The sequence below is a fragment of the Lactuca saligna genome, chromosome 5 (assembly GCF_052625555.1).
Source record: "Lactuca saligna cultivar CGN05327 chromosome 5, ASM5262555v1, whole genome shotgun sequence".
Classification (NCBI taxonomy): domain Eukaryota; kingdom Viridiplantae; phylum Streptophyta; class Magnoliopsida; order Asterales; family Asteraceae; genus Lactuca; species Lactuca saligna.
The window spans coordinates 292,234,397-292,253,894 of record NC_136421.1 but is presented as its reverse complement, the minus strand read 5'-3'; the positions used below and the strand labels follow the sequence as shown (position 1 = coordinate 292,253,894).

The window sequence follows — 19,498 nt, the reverse complement described above, 5'->3', positions numbered from 1 at the left end:
ATCCTTCTCATACGATTTTTCTATCAAAATCCAAAAATAAAAACCAATTAAACTTTCATATATAAATAAATGAAAAAAATGTTGCATTGATATGTTGTCTTTCCAGGCTTGTATCTAATTTAATATTTAACCAAAATATGATTTGTAAAAGTCTAAAATGAAGTATAAACACTAAGCTACATGTTGAAAAAAAAATCAAGTGATTCCAACTTCATATGAGTGAGTTATGCTATTTTAAAAACCGGGACACAATAATATAATGTGCTGAAACAGAAAAAATGTTGCATTGATATGCTATCTTTCCAGGCTTGTATCTAATTCAATTTTTAACCAAAATATGATTTGTAAAAGTCTAAACTGAAGTATAAACACTAAGGTACATTTTGAAAAAAAAAATCGAGTGATTTCGACTTCATATGAGTGAGTTATGCTATTTTAAAAACCGGTAAACAATAATAAAATGTGCTGAAACAGAAAAAAATGTTGCATTGATATGCTATCTTTCGAGGCTTGTATCTAATTCAATTTTTAACCAAAATATGATTTTTAAAAGTCTAAACTGAATTATAAACACTAAGCTACATTTTGAAGAAAAAAATCGAGTGATTTCGACTTCATATGAGTGAGTTATGCTATTTTAAAAACCGGTACACAATAATAAAATGTGCTGAAACAGAAAAAATGTTGCATTGATATGCTATCTTTCTAGGCTTGTATCTAATTCAATTTTTAACCAAAATATGATTTGTAAAATTCTAAACTGAAGTATAAACACTAAGCTACATGTTGGAAAAAAAATCAAGTGATTCCGACTTCATATGAGTGAGTCATGCTATTTTAAAAACCGGGACACAATAATAAAATGTGCTGAAACAAAATAAGAAAAGTAATACCTTTGATGCCAAATTCCACAAAAGCTTCCCATAACTCGTAGGCGGTTTTCAACAACTCGAATGTCGAGTTTCATCGGGTTGGAGAGTCGCCACACAAATTCCAAACCCACATCTTTGATCGCCTTTTTAAACTTCTTAATCCTTTGTGTTGAACCTCTAATATACTTCACCGCCTTTTGTACACATTCCACATGATAGATATGGTATTTTAACCCAACCTTCACGATAAGGTTTAGGATGTGAGCCATACACCGTATGTGGAAATGTTTCCCACCGTCGTAAATCATAGGAAACATTTTAACCAAAAATTCAACTGCCGTGTCGTTACACGTGGCATTATCGACGGTCATTGACATAACATTTTTCATACCCCACCCATGTATGCCTGCTAGTAACTCTCGTCCAATTTCTTCACCTTTATGTGTATCTATCTCCCTAAAATTGATGACTCTCTTGTGCATGACCCACTCGTCATCAATAAAATGGGCCGTGACAACCATGTAATTGACCTTTTTACAAGAGGATGTCCAGGTATCGGTTGTCAAGTGTACATCAGTGTTTGCATTACTAAAATACTTGAATAATTCTTCCTCTCATCTAAGTAAAACTTGCTTACGTCTCGGGAAATTTTATGTATAGAAGGCAAGATCACCCTACCATTAAGCGCGTTAGTATATTCAATAAATGCTTCATTTTCAACATACTTGAATGGTAGTTCACCAACGGTAAAAAGGCCTAGTAATGCTCGTTTGATCCTAGTGTCATCATGTTTCCATGTTTGTACACTAGTCTCACCATTTGGTTCCTTCTTAAAATTCACTTTGGCTTGCTTTTTATCATTTTTTTTCTTTGTTGTCCGGGTTTAACTTGCAATTCCTCCAATGTTTGTTCATATTAAACGCCCCGTTTCGGTCCGTATCGGCTTTAAGTAGTGTATGACAATAAATACATTCCACACTTTTCCTTTCAACACCATCATCCTCTATAATCCACACCGGCTCGAACGCTACCCAACAAGGAGCGGTTCCTTTACCATTATTCCTTGCTCTTTCTCGTTTGCTAGTAATTGGTTTTGGCACGCCTCCATTTCTTTTTCATTTCTTAGGACTTGGATTTGGCACATCTTCTTTTCCAGATCCGTCACTAATATTATTAATTACCGGTGGTGTCTCACCAATAAAATCATCTTCATAATCCTACATTTGGAAAATGAGTTCAAAAAAATATTATATATCATCAAGCAAAATGAGTTCAAAGAAGTTTGATTCAAAAGCTCATCCCTAAAAAACACTTGAGATGAACTTTGAGTTAGGAAATAAGCTTGAACCTGAGAGAAAAATGCAGCTTGCAAGAGCACTTGGATTTCAACCAAGACATATTGTTGATCTAATTTCGTACACACTTTCTTTAATTTTGCTGAATAAACTTAGATTGAGTTGAATTATATTCATAATATTAACCAACCATTTTGCTGATTATCGTTAAAACTAATAACAATAAATAAAGTTAATTAGTTAACTTAAATACTCCTATAAGACACGTCTAGACTAATTTGTTTTAATATTGGTAGATTCCCCCTTACTCTTCTATTGGCAACATATTAATCAAAGTGCATTAATGCCATGAACTCGATATTCAACGTGCATATGGCTTCACATGAAACTCTAATTTATTCATAATATTTGTAACATCCCCTCTGGCACGTATCACAATATTGTCCGCTTTGGGCCACTCGGCACGAGGACTTCCCAGGGGGTCACCCATCCTGGTACTACTCCCGCCCGAGCACGCTTAACTGCAGAGTTCTTATGGGATCTGCTGCCCTCATGGCTTTAAAACGCGTTGTGATAGGGAAGGTATCCACACCCCTTATAAGGAATGTTTAGTTCTCCTTCCCAGCCGATGTGAGATCAGATCTAACCCACTTTCACCCCCCATTATAGGGTTCGACGTCCCCATCGAACACATCGACCCGTGCCCTAGCTCTGATACCATTTGTAACGCCCCAAATTTCAAATACCAAAATAACTTAACATAGTCTCAAAACTTCCAAAAATCAAGATTCAGATACTAAAGTAATTATTAATAATAATAGCGGAAGCAATTAGAATTTTAATTAAACACTTGGTGCGCTACATCTTCCTCAAAACTTGTTGTCTTCTTCAAGTCTGAACTTTATCCTTTCCATTCCCGCTGCCACTTGCTACGTTATTTCCTGGTTTGCGTGCATTTAAAGATTCTAATGGGTAAGCCTAGGGCCTAGTGAGTTCGTGGTTTTCATGCATATTGACGTCAATAAAATAAAAGTGATGCAACAATTTATCAATATAAATCTTTTCATTTCTTTCCACCCTTGATGACACATTAGGGAACTACTGTCATTTTCAGGGAACGAGTCCCTCCGCCGGGCACAACAAATATGCTTACGGCTAGATAAACAGAGCGTAAGCTCTCCGCCGCGTACTAACACCCTGTACGACGACTAATAATAAGACCGTGTAAATACACCTGTTCCCTATATGTCACCCACCATTTTCACCATTTTATATGAAATAATTCACAAAATTTCACACAAATACTCATAGCAATAACAACGGTAACATATAATTGCAAATAATTTAGAATCAACTTTTCATGCAAGCAACCACAAAATTCACACGAAACTCACCTTGTTGGCGTTAGGTCTTAACCAAAGCTTGTCACGCTACACGCTCCCTACATTTAACCAACATATTTCTAAGACAACAATTCTAGAAAAACATCTTATGCGATCATTTTGGTTCCGGTATCCACGTGTTTCGTTAGACCAAAATAGTGATTGTTATTTAAATATGTTGAATACGATGTTTATAATAACCTTCTCAATATATATATATATATATATATATATATATATATATATATATATATATATATATATATATATATATATATATATATAAAACAAGGCTTCACCTTTAATCGTTAATATTGGAAAATACTTGATATAACAATAAATAATGTATTTCTTCGAAAAAATGGTATTTCCATAATCTTAACACATTTGAACAAAAGAAAAGAAAACATATGGTAAACATGTTTGACATCTTTTGTACGTTACAAATTAACCATTTTTTCGAAGAAACACATTTGAACAAAAGAAAAGAAAACATATGGTAAACATGTTTGACATCTTTTGTACGTTGACGAGATAGTGAAACTGCATGGAGTTCCACTGTCTATTATTTCAGATCGGGATAGTCGTTTTACGTCGACATTTTGGGGTAGCTTCCAACGAGAAATGGGTACTCGAGTAAAATTGAGCACGACATACCACCCGCAAACAGATGGGCAAAGTGAACGGACAATACAGACCTTGGAAGACATGTTAAGGTCTTGTGTTATTGATTTTGGAGGGTCGTGGGAAACTCATTTGCCGTTAATAGAGTTTTCCTACAACAATAGTTATCATGCAAGTATAAAAGTCGCACCATATGAGGCTTTATATGGCAGGAAATGTAGAACTCCATTATGTTGGAATGAGGTGGGGGAGAAACAGTTGGCTGGACCTGAACTTGTTCAGCAAACTACCGACAAAATCCAGGTGATTAGGGATAACATTAAGGTTGCTCAGGATCGGCAGAAAAGTTATGCAGATAAGTGGAGAAAGCCAATAATGTTTCAGGTCGGTGATAAAGTTATGTTAAAGGTGTCCCCATGGAAGGGCGTTGTTCGTTTTGGTAAGCGGGGGAAGTTAAGTCCTCGCTACGTTGGACCCTTTGTAATTAAGGAACGAGTTGGAGAGGTAGCCTATCGATTGGAGCTACCAAGGGAAATGCAGGGCATTCATAGCACGTTCCATGTCTCTAATCTAAAGAAGTGTCTAGCGGACGCCACCATGGCAGTGCCACTTCAAGAAATTAAGGTTGATGAGAAGCTACGATATACAGAAGAACCTGTTGCAATTATAGATCGAAAAGTCAAAAGGTTAAGGAACGTGGAGATACCTCTAGTGAAAGTTCAGTGGAAGTATCATAAAGGTTCATATGCAACATGGGAGACTGAGCGAGATATGATAACTAAATACCCTCATTTATTTGATTAGTTCAAAATTTCGAGGACGGAATTTTTCTAAGGGGGGAAGTTTGTAATAACTTGTGTCAAAAAAAAATACATATATATATATATATATATATATATATATATATATATATGATTATATCAATTTAAAAGAAAGAGGATTAGTTCACAATTAATGGGTTAATTATATACAAATTATGAGGCTTAATGATCAAAACCGTCATTCATCAATATGGCTTTAAATTCGAGCAAGCGAGAGGACTCCTTCAGTTTTTGAGTTAGGCATTATATATAGCTCAAAATATAGAGTGGAAACCCCACTAGAATTGCAAGAAACGACTAAGATTCGAAGGAGAAATCAGGTGTGGAAGTTGTTAAAGATTTTCGGAGTTCTTCTTGAAATTAAGGTATGACCACTCGATTTAAGCTTGATTAAGTTGTTTGACTAGGTTTGTTTGATTCTATTATGTGCTTTGGTTCCATATCACGTTTATGTTGGGGCTAATAGTGATTCAATTGATAAAAAAATTAGAATGTTAAGTTTTTGAAAAAAAAAAAAAGTGAATAATGTCTTACCTGGGTGAATTACTGAAAATTGTTTATGGGTTTATGTTTATACGATATGGAGATAATTAGAAGTGATTTTACATATTTATTTGCCATTATATTGGGTTAAATCAAAAGCTTCAGTTTTCTGTAAAAATGGTGGAAAAGAAACAGTGAGGGGTTAAGAAGAAGAAGACGTCGCCCTGCTTGTTGGTATAACATTCAAAAAATAATAATAATAATAATAATAATAATAATAATAATAATAATAATAATAATAATAATAATAAAATGCATAAAGAGTGTCAAACGTAGTTGGTCAAACTTCAAAGTCTCTCACCTGACTCATTCTTCCAAACTACATATTACATATGTGGTCCTTTGTTTTCTTATGACTTGCCATTTCTTTATTTCCAACTTACAAATGGTATCGGAGCTAGGGCACGGGTCGATGTGTTCGACAGGGACGTCGAACCCTATAATGGGGGGTGAAGGTGGGTTGCACCTGATCCCACATCGGCTGGGAAGGAGAACTAAGCATTCCTTATAAGGGGTGTGGATACCTTCCCTATCACAACGCGTTTTAAAGTCGTGAGGGCAGCAGATCCCATAAGAACTCTGCAGTTAAGCGTGCTCGGGCGGGAGTAGTACCAGGATGGGTGACCTCTTGGGAAGTCCTCGTGCCGAGTGGCCCAAAGCGAATAATATTATGATACGTGCCAGAGGGGGATGTTACAATATTAAACTTTAAATGATTAACATTTTTGCAGTAACTGCTTTCTGCCTTTTTGTATGTCAAAACTTTAAATGATTAACAATTTAATATAAGGAAAATATAATCTTTTCACAATTTCCCATATTGGTCACCGATGTTTGTATCTTTCGAACGGGAAAATGAGTCAATATGCAGCATGGGCACTCAACATACATAAAATAAAACTCACAAACAAAAAAACAAGCACAATCGATCGTCCCTATTTATACAATAAGCAACAATAGCAACAATGACTTACTTGAGTTTCATCTTCTGTATTAACCCAATTACTTGATTTTGGCTTCTCCATTGTTACCCAGTAAGCAACAATTGATTTTTGATTTTGGCTTCTCCAATATCAATTATCGATCTTGATTTCCTAAGCCCCAAGCAAAAATTGATTTTTGCACTTGCCGTTTTGTGTTTAGGTTAATCAAGGAATAGATTTTGAATTTAGGATATATCAATATACAGTCAATTTATTTTGAAAATAGATTTTGCATGGATTGACTCTTACACTTCCTAGCCGGTTCCGGTTTTTTAACAGGGTTTTTTTAGAACCGAACCGGTGGTAGACCCAAAACCGGTTTTGCCTAAAGTCAAGAACCGATAACCGAACCGCTCTACTAATTTATGTCCGGTTCCGGTTCCGGTGGTTCAAAAGCTCATCCCTACTTTAAGTCAAATGTATTGCAATCTGTTTTACAAATTGTTGGATTTTCTGTAATTAATGAGATGTTATTTACCCTTTGTTTCAGATGTTGTTATACACATTGATTATCGTCACCTGCCACTGTTTTCTTAGTTCACACCTACTGCTCTATAATGGAAGCAAATGGAAGGAAGAATGATCTGCTTTTTTTGCGTCTTACAAATGAATCTCTTAAGACCCTAATTTGAAATCTTGATCTCCCATAGAAAAGACAAATAAATATCGATTTCCTTTGGCAATATCCTCTAGATTATCGACCCATGTTCTACTTCCACAAATCCACTTATTTTCAAGCTTCTAGAACAGATTAATAGTAGTTACTTCAAATTTTATCCATCCACTTAAACCAGTTTTGTATTCTTCTATGGATGCTCTTTTAATATCTACAATTTTCGTAATCATCTAGTCAGTTCACTTTTGATGTATATTACTCTTTTGAGTTTTATTTTGGATCATTTTTATAATATTATTGCATTCTTGACTTTTTTTTTGCTTTATTGTTGAACATATGTTTGCAAGTTCTACTTTACAAGACTCGTGGTGATGCAACAACCAGTGATCACGACATCCAAAAGGTAATCTATTGCTTTTGACCTTTTTTCATGCTACTTGTATTACCATATGTTCTCTATCTAACTATGTGTGATGTTGCTAACTAACTCTTCTTTTTTCTTTGTCATCTTGCTCGATGTTATTTTAATACAATTAGCTACATTGGACTTTTCTAATGAGAATCGTAATGTTTTTTTTTTTCAAGTTGTAACTTACAAACCTATCTTCAATTATCAGTACATATTTTATATTACGATTGTAATATTAGGCCTGACAATTTAAATTGAAAGCAAAGGAGAAACTATGTATATTTACAAAAAAGCCCTTGTGGTATCACCTAAATACTAAAAAATCATTTTGGCAAGGTCAAGCATATATTGTTTCCATGTAATTCTTAGTAGATCTAAAATCTTATATAAAATTTTGGCTAAAACTTCCACTTTATAGGTGTTACGAACAGGGTCGGCCCATAGGGTAGGGCAAGCTGGGCGACGGCCCCGGGCCCAACGACGGCTAGGGGCCCAATATTTATGAATTTGTTTGTATTGAAATATATAGATATGTATTTAATGCACACAAAAAATATATAAACACGCTGTAGAGGAGATGGCAACGGCGTGCTTTTGTTTTTGTTTTTTTTTTAATGTTTCATGTTCGAATCCATGCAGCAATAGTTTAAAATTTTATATTTAAGCACTTCAAAAAATTTTAGGCATATTTTTAAATATTAATTATTAATTTAAGTGTAGCTCATGTGGTTGAGAGGAGCAATAGTGCCTTCCATTTTAAAGAGAAGGTCTCTACTTCGAATCTAGTGCGAGTATTTTTTTTTAATTAATATCAATTTTTTAAACAAGATTAAATATAAAACTAGTTGTAGTTTAACAGCTTAAGATTTGTTGATTTTTAAGTGCTTTATACAACTTCTCCAATGAAATTTCCATATTTAAGTTATTTGTTAAAAATTTACTTTTTGTTAAAAGACCTAAATTTAAAATTTTGGCATTAAATATATTTCAAAAGTTAAGAGATAATCATAAAAATAAAAATAATATATGATGGAAGATATACTTAAATGAGTTAAATGACTCAAGTTTTATGGGTCTTCTAAAATTACCATCAAATAAAAAAATGAGCAATTAAGATTGTGTTGGTATATAATGTGTATTTATTTTCACATTTGCATAAAATATCTTTTAAAAGCATCTCTCAACTTTTTAATTAACTTTTTAATTTGGAATGTTCATTGGATTTGGACTTGTCTTTGAATTTTCAGAATAGTTTTTTCTATTCAAAATACAAAATATATATTTTTTAGAAAAAATACTTTTAATGTAACATAAAGTTTGTTCGAAAAAATTCAAAATCAAACCATTTTGGATTATGATTATTGCTACAAACGGCTCAAAAGTTAGTTATAAAGAGCTAAACTTATATTTATGATGGTAATATTTATAATTATCTCTATTTAATTTTTTTAACAAAGGGCCCTTTTATGGTTTTCGCCCCGGGCCTAAAATATGTTAGGAACGGTCCTGGTTACGAACGGCTCTAGAAGCTATAATCTATTATTAAACATGATGAATATTCTAAAATAGAGTACGTCATTGCTTTTAAAAAATGATGCGGTTGTTGTTGAGTCATCATCATCACTTTTAAAGGCTAAAAACACTCAACTTGAAAGCAAGGTTTGTTGCTGTATTTAGTTTTAACAACTTCACATATAAAAGATAGATTAGAAGTTGGTATGTATGAAAGAATCTAAAATGGTAAAATTTAATATATTTATAAAGCACAATGTAACCCCATTTTAATTTTGGTTATATTGTTGTTTTGATGTGCAGATTTATAGAGTTTGGAGTGGCCATAGATACCATACTTTGAGCTCATGTTCTTTTTGTTTACGTTGTTGTTTTATAAAATGTAAGAAAGTACAAATCTTATTTTTTGTACCTATCAACGATACTACATAATTAGCATCTTATATAATTGTTATTCTTATATTCAATGTATCAAATTAAAAAATTTCATAGTAAACTATTATGTTTTTCTTATTAATCATGATTTAAATAAAACTATTTATTTTTTATAACAATTTCATATATTATTTATATACAACGATGATAGACTTACCAATATGCATCGATCATTATATATAAATTTTATGGTCAATTATATTATTAAATAATTTTCTTTTCTAATCGTATAATTTTTTTATATCATCAACCGTGTAACACACGAGTTATAACCTAGTAAATAAATAAATAATACCTTTATTATCATTTTAACTTGTGTTTTATTCTTTAGAGAAAAATCGTATATATATTCAGAATTGTATTAAAAACTTTGAACTTAGATATTGTCTAAAAAAATTTTAACTTAATAGATTTGTTTAAATTGGTAAATGCATAATCTGGAAGTTTGATTACGTGTGCACCAATTTTAAGGGCGAAAAGCCACGCCTGTGATTAGATAATCACATTTTACAAGAACCAATGAAATTAAAAAGAAAAAAAGTCAATGAATAAATGGAATATTTTTGCGTATATTTATACTTTGGATGAGGCCAAGCCAATGATGAAAAACAATAGAAAGGCAAACCAATTAAACAACACTCACACTATCCAAGTAATTTAATAAATTAATATAATTTTTTTTGGAACGACTTATATTAATATCATTATAATTTATCTAAATTATAATTAAATGAAATAATATGTTTTGTTTTTTTCTCAAGTTTGTATACTGTAGGGTAAAATTCAAATGTCATGGAGTTGCACATTGTTGTTATACATAAGTTTACGTGTACAACTGTGTATTGGTTTTAACTTGCATAAGTAATTTAATTTTATTTTTGTGTGAAATTATTGTATTAATGTGGTGAAAATAGAAAATGGCATGTGAGTAATTTTGCAAAGAGATGACAAGTGGATAGTGATTATTCATTAAACCCACCTCCAAAGAGTCACCTCGTCCTCGGTGTCTTTTAAGCTCAAGCCCCATCCGTTATCATGTCATCTCACTCCTTCAATTCCCAATATACCCCCACACATCACTTTACCTTTTTACCCCTACTCCCTTTTCTTTGGCCTCATTCTCCTTTTCCTTCTCTTTTCTTTCATTCCCAAGATGCCCATCTTGTTGCCTTTAGTAGGGGTATTTCTGTCTCTTCACTTGCTGCACTCTTCCTTCTCTCTCAAACTACTCGCTGCCCTCCATGTTTTCAGAGATGGTTCTGCACCAAAAAACAATACCACCCTCGCAAACAACTGAACGACTAATTAAACGAGTATATGATTGCTTTGAAAATTGGAAGGAAAAGTTGCACTTAACCACCCTATACTTTCACTACAAGTTAAAAAAAAAACCCTTTCTTCCGTCCCACATCTATATCAATTTTATCTCTAATAATAGTTTATAGGGTTGTTTGATACTTGTTTTATTAAGTCTTTAAAGGTTGGTTATAGCTTAGACAGTTTAATATTATAATTAAAATTCTTTGATTTGTTTGTTTTAGTAAGTCTTTAAAGACTGGTTATAAGTTATTTGGACTTACCTATGATATGCCTATTACTTGTTTGGTTAGAAGTTGGATTTGAAAATAACTATATAAAAAAAACAAAAATATGTTTTGTTGTTTTTTTTTATGTAAAAAAAACAGGTTTCCTCGATTATTCTTTTTGGACAAACAAGTATATATGGAAAAAAAAAAAAATCTTCTTTAAAAGCCAAAAAAAAAAACAAACAAACAAACTTATTCATTTTTTGCAGATAATTTTAAAAATAATTTTAAAAGTTGAAACTTGTATTGTTTAAAGTTTTCTTCTTTGACACGTTTTTTTTTTTCATGTTTATATTAGATTTGTTTTCATATTAATTGTTTGATTTTGTTTTAGATTTTAACATAATCCTTAATAGTTTCTTTATTTAATCTTATATACTTTAACTTAAATAAAATAGTAAAATTGGTCCATCTAGTTTTTCATTTTATGTGATTAAAGTTTAAAACTTTTGAAAAGTTGTAGATTTTAGTACTTTTCAACAAGTTTTGTTGTGGCTTTGGTTTTCCTTATGTTTAACTTCAACAACTTAGATGTTACCTTTTTCAAAATGATTATTTTATCCTCAAAAATCATTTGGTCAATCAAACTAGAATGATCATTTTTTATATATCTTCTTTTTAATCTTACTGAATTTTTATATATTAATAAATGTTATTCTTAATATATAATATTTATATATTAAAAAATATTAATTGATTAGATTATAAATGTCTTCTATTTTTTTTAAGAATTCTTTATTATCAGATATTTTAATTGGATTATTATATATTAATAAATATTATTTTAATATATAATATTTATATCTTAATAAATATTACATTAACTAATTATTTTTTTTTTTTAGTTATTTTTTTAAATGGATTAATTCTTTTTAATTGGATTATTATTATTATTTTCTTTATATAAAATTATTATTTTATTGTATTATCATTAGTTTTTAATGTATAACATCAATTCTTTTTAATTTTATTAGTTTCACCACAAATTTGTCAGAATAGGCAAAATCATCGCCTCTCATCAACGAAAATCACGGATCACCGCCAAACACCTTCATCACAAGTTCGACGAAAAACCTACTAACTTTTTCTACCCAACGCCACCGGTAGTCACTTGCTACAACCTCTTTACGACCCATTGGAATCCTCCATATCCCACACGATACGCAACAAACTCCTATAAACTTTAAAAGTGGTGGTGGTGATCGGGTGATGGTGGTGGTGTTGTCTGTAACATCTCGATTTCCAGGTATTTACCTTTAATCCCTTAGTATGAGAAATGTTTGCAAGTTGGTCTTTAGTGGCATTTTTGTAATTTTAGGGACTCCGTGAGTACGTTAGGTATACGTGGCCAGGGTACAAACCATGATTTTAGGGTTTTAACCATATTCAAACATCCTTTTACCCCCAAGAATCTTTCCTCTTATCAGCCTCCCGCCCTCATTTCGTCCTTAGCAAAATGTAATTTATGTGTTCATTTTGAGCTTAAAAGTGTGTGTTTTGGTGTTTTGAAGCAAATAGAAGGTTGAAGAACCACCTTGGAAGATCAAGGCCACTTAGATCCAGAAACACTTCACCTCCAAGGTTCATTTTGAGGTATAAAGCTCTGAACTTGATGATTATATCTCTATATCTTATTAGTTTTTGGCGTTTATGCTTGTTAGCCCCATAGTCTTGGTCCATTTGGGTATGAGCTACCCTAGGGAAAATGAGTTGTCCTTTTGGACATGTTAGAGTGTTTTGAGTGATAAAAATGTGATCTTGGGTCTTCCTTTCCCTCTATATAAGCGTTGAACTGTTTTTATGGGATAAAAAGTTAGGTTTTAGCCTTTGGGCACTTTCTAGCCATGCAACACCATAAAGTTGGAAACTTTATGGTTAAGGACGTGAGTTGAAGTCTAGATCTGGAATATATGCAAAAGAGCTTAGGGATTAAGCTCTTAATAACAAGGAAAAGAGGTCAGGAACGTACGTTGGGCATACCAAATAATACAATGTATGTACACAGTCAACGCCCTGTAATTTGGTCAAAACGTGAGTACGCCCTGTGTACAGGATGAGTACGCCCAACGTATTCAACTAAGTTAACTCCGTTGACTCTTTGACTTTTGACTTTGACCTATTTTGGCCAGTTTTGACTTATGGGTATTTTATGTATTTTAATAATGATTTAAGTTGGTCATGTTCCGATAAATAGGTGACCGATAGAGCAGATACTCAGAGTTGTGTCCTGTTCAACGATCTTTTCACACTAAAATGTGAGTTTTCCTCGTTGTACTCGTGGGTCGAAGGAACCAATGTAGACCCTCTAGATTGTGTATATTGGTATATAGTATGTCGTTATGTTGTAATGATCTGTTAGATCTATAGCCTAGTATATAAGATGTTGCTATGTGATAGTGATCTGTAGATTTGTCTGTTTGTGTGCTGAGTGATTATATGATTATCTAGTTGTTAGATATATGTTATTTGTTATTTATATGTCGACATGATATGGTAGGGTTGAGAATGAAATGTGTTATGTTGTCAGTCAACAGATTGGGGCAATCCAACCGAAAGGTTATCGGTCGGGGGTAATCCAACTATGAGGTTGTGGACTCAGTATGTATTGGCAGTCCAACCAAAAGGTTTTGGATGGAGACATTCCATATGAAAGGTTGTGGGCAGAGGTTAATCCAACCAATAGGTTGTGGACCCGATAGCTGTTTAGTTATATTTTGTGTGGCTGTATTTCAGGGGAACTCATTAAGCTTTGAGTTACATTTTCAGTTTTTGTTTTAGGTACTTTCAAATGACCGTGAAGGTGTGATCATACATATCCTTCAGATTGATGTTATTTGGATTTTGGGATACTCTGATTATTATTTAACACTTTTGAAACAATAGTTTTGTAAACACTTTATGGTTATTGGGGTGTTTCTAAAAAAATTTAAATTTACTTGATTTTTGGATGTTACAAATTGGTATCAGATCCTTGGTTTGAGAGAATTGGATGAACATTCGTATAAATCCATAGTCAAACTAAGGAACTACAAAAGGTTTTCAATTTTTTTTTCAAAAATAACCAAGGAAGGATGCGATGTGTATGATTAGACGGGGCAAGAAATTATACCCCAAGTTACCACACTGTTATTTGTTATGTTATAATAACGCTTCAAGGTAGTGATATGCTAGTTTCTTCAGGAATTGCATGATATAATTGCATGATGTATGATTCCTGATAGCCTAGGAGGACTTCTTGTATGAAATTGACATCATTACTATAGTTGCTTAGTGTATGCATGATAGAATTGTCTAATGTATATTTTTGAAATTGATTGTAGAGAAAGAAAACTTGGAGGAGGATGTTACCTAGTTGACAATTAAGTTGCAATTGTCAAAAGGGAATATCATACACTTATAAATTTTGTTCTTTTGTGTGGTTTTCAAGCCTTTTTACACGATGGTGTAGTGGCTTATGATTTTTTTTGTATAGTTTTAGGGATAGTAAGCATGGATGATAGTTTTTTGGTTGGATGTTAGGAAGTATAAGTACATGATTATAAATCCTTGAAGTTATGTCTGATAGTATGGTTGTTTTAAATGATGTTATATACTCTATACATAGGCTCATAAAGCCTTGCAATGTGCCCTTATACCTTGACATTTTTATACTTCAGTGGTACTGTGTATACCTTTTGAAGTAATTTTTATAATATAAATATGAAATGGAGATTTTATTTTTCTATTTATTGATATGTATGTTTCTTGGTGGACTATCATATTGATTAGATTATTGGACCTTTCTTGATTTCAGTATATGTTTATGATCACATTATTTTCCATGTCCTTTTATTGTTTGTTTAGTGTGGACAACATAAAGTAACTTACTTTTTTGATATTGATAAAGTATTTCCTATACTAAAGGGTTATAAACGTGTGGTGGATGTAGATATAAATAGACAAACAAAATAAAGCAATGTAGTTTGTAGTTACACCCAAAACATACAACTTCATGTATGTTAACATTATCATGCAAGAAAAACAAATTATTCAAAAATAGGGTGTAACAGATACAAAAGAAACATGATTTGAACCATCTTTTGTAAGTTCATTTGATTTCCATATATACTCTAAGCATCATATGTTCCACCTAGTGTTACCAATGTTATTCTTGAGGATTCTTTCAGACTTTTTCAATCCCTCGTAAGATGAAAGTGAGTTTGCTTGTTTTCTTCACCTTATACGTACATTTATTTGAATGAACAACATTTTCATGCACACCTCCACTTTATTGAATAACATTTACAAGCACACCTCCACTTGATTGACCAACATTTTCATGCACACCTCTACTTGACAAACCAACATTTACTTACACACCTCCACTTCATTTTCTAGCATATTCTTACACACATCCACTTAATCATTGAATGGCTGATAGCACGCCTCCACTTGATTTTCAAATGTCAACCTGAACTCAATAAAAATAAATTACTTAGGTGTCGTTTGTTTTTTTTTTTTTTTTTGATGTAAAGTGTATGCAGTTTGCAGACCACATCTGTAGACATCTACAATAGAAGAGGTGGATCGAACGTCTGCAATCTGAAAGAAGAAGATTGTTATTTTTTAACATCTGCAGACAGTTAAAATAAAATAAAATCAAATTAAACTTTTATTTTTCTAAACAAAAAACTTAAAATAGTTTTTCAATAATTTTATGACTTCATTATAGATAATTAACAAATGTAGACCAACTTTTATGTATTATTATATAAAAGTGAAATATTAAATGGTATTGATTAAAGTATATATTTGATAAAAATAAAAAACTTTACCTAAACATTGTAATTAAGGATACAATATTTAACACATAATTTGGATAGAAATAAACTTTGATTTTAAAGGAAAATTTTCAGAATTTTCATTTTACTTTTTCAATTAAACCAATTAAAAACTTGGCATAAATATTTTTTCTGAGAAATGAATGATAGTGTATTAAATAATGTTTTATAAAATTTGACACAAAAAAATATAAGACAATATTAAGATTTTTTTCATGTCTATATGAACAACTTCAATGACCTTATTGTAATTAAATCTTTATTTATAAATTTGTCACAAATGTCATTGTTGTATCACCGAACCTTTTTTCTTTTAGTATTGTAGTTTTGTTATTAAAAATTATTTATAATAGATAAAGTTGTAATAAATCTAAGTTAGAAAAAAAAAAGATATATGTGTTTTTATAGACTAGAAGTTGCTTAAAGAGGTTTGAAGATTTTGGTTCACATCTGCGCCAAGAAGAGGACACACAGTCCTTTTTAGGTTTGCAGTCTTCAAAAAAACAAACAGTCTTTGAAGCTTAATGTCTGTGTAGGGATGAGAATTTGGCCCGAAAACCCGAACCGAACTGAACCGAACCGAATTAGACCTAAATAAGCAATTCGATTCGGTTTTCGGGTAATTATATAAGGCTTATTCGGTTTTCGGGTTACCCGAATAAGGGCTTATTCGGTCCAAATGGACCGAACCGAATATGAAAAGTCCCATTTTTTCCACCTGCACGATTGCTTATTCGGTCTTGTGTTCTATCAATCGTTACCCAAAATACCTACGTAATGTTTAATGTTTAACTTATATACTTATAGATAGTTTTTTAGGTGTTTTGGATGTTTAATGTTTAGTTTTTGATATGTTGCTTAATAACTATATCTTAAGATTGAAGTGGTTGGATTTTACATTTTATATATCAAGAATAGTTAATCCGTATTATCCGTGTTATTCGTGTTTATCATAAGCTACAAAAGCCATACAAAATACAATATTTATAATCATATTGTAAATGTTATTTGGGTTATTCAGCTCTTTAATCATCTTGTACATGTTATTTGGGTTATTCGGGTCAGAACCGAACCGAACCGAATAATACCCGAACCGAACCGAACCCGTATTTCTTATTTGGTTCGGTTTTCGGTTCATACAATTACCCTTATTCGGTTTTCGGTTTATTCGGGTTCGGGTCGGGTCGGTTTGGTTCCGAGCCAAATAACATCTTTATGTCTGTGTGTCGTCTGCGCAACATAAACAAAAGAGGCCAAGAAGATATGCAGACAAAAAACAAACAATACTTTACTAATATGATCAACTAATTATGTAAATAAGTGTAGATGACAAATGATAACCCTGTGATTTTTTGTTGGTTACCCTTTTGACTTTTATTTTGATTGATTTCTCATCTTTTTTTTCCGATTAACATTGTTCTGACAACATTCTCTTACCAACCCTTGACACCATATTTCGGCCATCCCTGTCAATTACATCACATTTCTTTCTAATAGTTTGGAAACTTGGAATTCTCTTATATTTAGAAGTAAGGGTGGAATTTAGTTTATCTATGACCATATATGTTATTGACATTTATTCCTCCAATTCTAAATTAATGTGATTTCATGAACATGGTGATGTTGAACATTTAGCCTACATAAACTTCAACATCCCCATAGAATATGGTAGCTAAAGAAATTAATATATCCATAAGACCGTAACCATTCAGTTTCCATAACCTACATATGTATGTGTTTTTTTATCAAGGTCAACATTAAATTTCTCCCCTCGTGATCTAGTTTTAAGCTAACTGAGACCACTAGGTAATACATGCCAAATCTTCTGATCAACCTTCATTTTATTGATCAGATCCTTAATAGCAAGACATACTTCATTTACCCAGTTAGGTTCGTTTACCTTTATCTGATCCTCGAGCACGAAAATTAATGTGTTTTTTAGCATCTATGATAATAGCATTAAAACTCTCAAAAAGTCCATTCTTTGCTACAACATAACACATATATGAGGAAAAATGTTTTGCACCATGTTTTAGGGTTCTTCTCCATGAGATACACATAGGTAGCTAAGCTCAACAATTTAATCTCATATATAACAACCTTCAATCTATGTTTTGTGGTAGAATTAATTTCTTTCTAAAATATGTCGTAAAATGGACACCATTAAACATTTTCTTGAAATTTATGAAAATGTGTCGGGCATACAATGAACAATAGCCTAATTTTTTTATATTTAAGCTTTTACAATAATCCATCCTTACTCACTTACCACATTTGGAGGAAAAATAAACATACATGTTCAAATATTTGCAAATCTATTTACCAGTTCAATAAAATCCACAACATATGTTGAATATATATATATATATATATATATATATATATATATATATATATATATATATATATATATATATATATATATATATATATATATATATATATATATATATATTTATTTATTTATTGGTTCCACTGATATTATAAAAATAAAGATGTTGAGGCAGTTTTATAGCCAATTGATTCTCTAATATCTACTTAATAAAAATTGGTAATGGCATATTTGTAATATCAAATCAGTTAATAATGTTAAACGTCGTTATTAATCCAATAAGAGTTATTATTGTCATTTAAAACACTTATCAAATCGGTTTTATGCAGAGAATATATGAAGGCTACAATATCGATATCTCGTACCGTAACCGTCTATATTTCTTATCCTTTCTTATTCAAATGTATCATACGAAAACCCTTTTTTTATCTCCTGTGCACATAAAACCCTAAAAATCTATTGTTATCTTGCTCAAACTAAGTCGAAAATCACAATAATGTTGTTAGAAGAACATCTACTCAAAAGTCGCATATTCGTTAATCGAAATGAAAGGTTAAATCAGATTATTTTCTACTTTTTGTTTATTTTTTTTATAATGCGTCTTTGATTTTAACTACTTCAATTTAGTCTTTTATCATTTTAGTTGTAGATGATATTTTTGTTTTAATTTAGTAGTTTTTCATCCTTTTTACTTGATTTTGGTGATCCATTCATTTTACACTTCATCTTTTTATATTATTTATATTTGTGGTGATTTTCATTATTAGTAGTTGTTTTTATGCTCTCCGAAAGGGAAATCTAAATAAAATATGTTAGAAAAAAAAAACACAAACAAATCACCAAGGCGGTGCAAGTGGTGGTGTTGAAAAAGATACAATTGAAAAAAATCGATGTTCAAAGAGGTTTCTGTTATGTTATCTATTCATATGGTTTTTGTATTCATAAGTGATGATGTTCTTTATTATTTGTAATCATAACTGATTTTGGTCATTTTTTATTTATATGTAACCAATTTGAATTTGAAGATGATTATCATCAGAATTATAGAGGTACGTTTTGTAATCATTAGTGATTTTGTAAGTAGAATCGTACTTTATATATATATATATATATATATATATATATATATATATATATATATATATATATATATATATATATATATATATATATATAATCATGTGCATTTGTATTGTAGTAAAATGATTATTTCAATTTTTATATTCATTGACATTTGAAGTTCTATTGATATGTTTTTTTTCTCCTTT

General features: G+C 31.3%; 1 pseudogene; it reads right to left on the bottom strand.

Annotated features, from left to right (window-relative positions):
- Window positions 1-2,620: 2,620 nt before the first annotated feature.
- LOC144999368 (5S ribosomal RNA) lies at window positions 2,621-2,738 on the bottom strand (annotated as a pseudogene).
- Between the last annotated feature and the right edge of the window lie 16,760 nt (window positions 2,739-19,498).